We start from the raw sequence: 3,635 nt of genomic DNA, 5'->3' as shown, positions 1-3,635 counted from the left end.
AGCAGGGAAGCATGGCACATACACTTCTGATTTAAAAATCGAAATACAACACGCATTTTTGGTTTTCAGCATGGTGCACCCGTCGAGCATCTGCGTTGCATGCTTTCAGAAAATCAAGAGATATCTTTTGGCGTTATAGTTATATCATGAGACACAAAGCCATTACGCTCGTAAAGTGTATATCCCCCTTCTTTACCGATTTCTGTCCATTGACCGCCTCAAAAAGTTAGATGCAAATTCATCTGTATTGCATGGACCTCTGATGTAGGCCAACAACATGAAGAATTAACAGATTATGCCTCAATGCTTTCAGAATTCCAACATTCGGAGATGTTCTTTTGTTGGTGCAGAAGATGGCACTCTTTCAGTTTCAGTGACAAACTCATGCTCCTAACCCGAACCTTTCGTGTGAACTTAATGAAATTTTACAGTTAAAAACTCAATGCATCACCAGATTCAAAAGAAAAAGGAAGTCAAAGTTTGGTGTGTTAAATGGGAGCTACAAGGCAGCAGGGAAGCATGGCACATACACTTCTGATTTAAAAATCGAAATACAACACGCATTTTTGGTTTTCAGCATGGTGCACCCGTCGAGCATCTGCGTTGCATGCTTTCAGAAAATCAAGAGATATCTTTTGGCGTTATAGTTATATCATGAGACACAAAGCCATTACGCTCGTAAAGTGTATATCCCCCTTCTTTACCAATTTCTGTCCATTGACCGCCTCAAAAAGTTAGATGCAAATTCATCTGTATTGCATGGACCTCTGATGTAGGCCAACAACATGAAGAATTAACAGATTATGCCTCAATGCTTTCAGAATTCCAACATTCGGAGATGTTCTTTTGTTGGTGCAGAACATGGCACTCTTTCAGTTTCAGTGACAAACTCATGCTCCTAACCCGAACCTTTCGTGTGAACTTAATGAAATTTTACAGTTAAAAACTCAATGCATCACCAGATTCAAAAGAAAAAGGAAGTCAAAGTTTGGTGTGTTAAATGGGAGCTAGAAGGTAGCAGGGAAGCATGGCACATACACTTCTGATTTAAAAATCGAAATGCAACACGCATTTTTGGTTTTCAGCATGGTGCACCCGTCGAGCATCTGCGTTGCATGCTTTCAGAAAATCAAGAGATATCTTTTGGCGTTATAGTTATATCATGAGACACAAAGCCATTACGCTCGTAAAGTGTATATCCCCCTTCTTTACCGATTTCTGTCCATTGACCGCCTCAAAAAGTTAGATGCAAATTCATCTGTATTGCATGGACCTCTGCTGTAGGCCAACAACATGAAGAATTAACAGATTATGCCTCAATGCTTTCAGAATTCCAACATTCGGAGATGTTCTTTTGTTGGTGCAGAAGATGGCACTCTTTCAGTTTCAGTGACAAACTCATGCTCCTAACCCGAACCTTTCGTGTGAACTTAATGAAATTTTACAGTTAAAAACTCAATGCATCACCAGATTCAAAAGAAAAAGGAAGTCAAAGTTTGGTGTGTTAACTGGGAGCTAAAAGGTAGCAGGGAAGCATGGCACATACACTTCTGATTTAAAAATCGAAATACAACAGGCATTTTTGGTTTTCAGCATGGTGCACCTGCCGAGCATCTGCGGTGCATGCTTTCAGAAAATCAAGAGATATCTTTTGGCGTTATAGTTATATCATGAGACGCAAAGCCATCACGCTCGTAAAGTGTATATCCCCCTTCTTTACCGATTTCTGTCTATTGACCGCCTCAAAAAGTTAGATGCAAATTCATCTGTATTGCATGGACCTCTGATGTAGGCCAACAACATGAAGAATTAACAGATTATGCCTCAATGCTTTCAAAATTCCAACATTCGGAGATGTTCTTTTGTTGGTGCAGAAGATGGCACTCTTTCAGTTTCAGTGACAAACTCATGCTCCTAACCCGAACCTTTCGTGTGAACTTAATGAAATTTTACAGTTAAAAACTCAATGCATCACCAGATTCAAAAGAAAAAGGAAGTCAAAGTTTGGTGTGTTAAATGGCAGCTAAAAGGTAGCAGGGAAGCATGGCACATACACTTCTGATTTAAAAATCGAAATACAACACGCATTTTTGGTTTTCAGCATGGTGCACCCACCGAGCATCTGCGTTGCATGCTTTCAGAAAATCAAGAGATATCTTTTGGCGTTATAGTTATATCATGAGACACAAAGCCATCACGCTCGTAAAGTGTATATCCCCCTTCTTTACCGATTTCTGTCCATTGACCGCCTCAAAAAGTTAGATGCAAATTCATCTGTATTGCATGGACCTCTGATGTAGGCCAACAACATGAAGAATTAACAGATTATGCCTCAATGCTTTCAGAATTCCAACATTCGGAGATGTTCTTTTGTTGGTGCAGAAGATGGCACTCTTTCAGTTTCAGTGACAAACTCATGCTCCTAACCCGAACCTTTCGTGTGAACTTAATGAAATTTTACAGTTAAAAACTCAATGCATCACCAGAGTCAAAAGAAAAAGGAAGTCAAAGTTTGGTGTGTTAAATGGGAGCTAAAAGGTAGCAGGGAAGCATGGCACATACACTTCTGATTTAAAAATTTAAATACAACAGGCATTTTTGGTTGTCAGCATGGTGCACCCGCCGAGCATCTGCGTTGCATGCCTTCAGAAAATCAAGAGATATCTATTGGCGTTATTGTTATATTATGAGACACAAAGCCATCACGCTCGTAAAGTGTATATCCCCCTTCTTTACCGATTTCTGTCCATTGCCGCCTCAAAAAGTTAGATGCAAATTCATCTGTATTGCATGGACCTCTGATGTAGGCCAACAACATGAAGAATTAACAGATTAAGCCTCAATGCTTTCAAAATTCCAACATTCGGAGATGTTCTTTTGTTGGTGCAGAAGATGGCACTCTTTCAGTTTCAGTGACAAACTCATGCTCCTAACCCGAACCTTTCGTGTGAACTTAATGAAATTTTACAGTTAAAAACTCAATGCATCACCAGATTCAAAAGAAAAAGGAAGTCAAGGTTTGGTGTGTTAAATGGGAGCTAAAAGGCAGCAGGGAAGCATGGCACATACACTTCTGATTTAAAAATCGAAATACAACACGCATTTTTGGTTTTTAGCATGGTGCACCCGTCGAGCATCTGCGTTGCATGCTTTCAGAAAATCAAGAGATATCTTCTGGCGTTATAGTTATATCATGAGACACAAAGCCATTACGCTCGTAAAGTGTATATCCCCCTTCTTTACCGATTTCTGTCCATTGACCGCCTCAAAAAGTTAGATGCAAATTCATCTGTATTGCATGGACCTCTGATGTAGGCCAACAACATGAAGAATTAACAGATTATGCCTCAATGCTTTCAGAATTCCAACATTCGGAGATGTTCTTTTGTTGGTGCAGAAGATGGCACTCTTTCAGTTTCAGTGACAAACTCATGCTCCTAACCCGAACCTTTCGTGTGAACTTAATGAAATTTTACAGTTAAAAACTCAATGCATCACCAGATTCAAAAGAAAAAGGAAGTCAAAGTTTGGTGTGTTAACTGGGAGCTAAAAGGTAGCAGGGAAGCATGGCACATACACTTCTGATTTAAAAATCGAAATACAACAGGCATTTTTGGTTTTCAGCATGGTGCACC

The sequence above is a fragment of the Triticum aestivum genome, chromosome 6D, assembly GCF_018294505.1.
Source record: "Triticum aestivum cultivar Chinese Spring chromosome 6D, IWGSC CS RefSeq v2.1, whole genome shotgun sequence".
In the NCBI taxonomy this organism is placed as follows: domain Eukaryota; kingdom Viridiplantae; phylum Streptophyta; class Magnoliopsida; order Poales; family Poaceae; genus Triticum; species Triticum aestivum.
The sequence above is the reverse complement of the archived record's forward strand: the minus strand, read 5'-3'. Positions refer to the sequence as shown.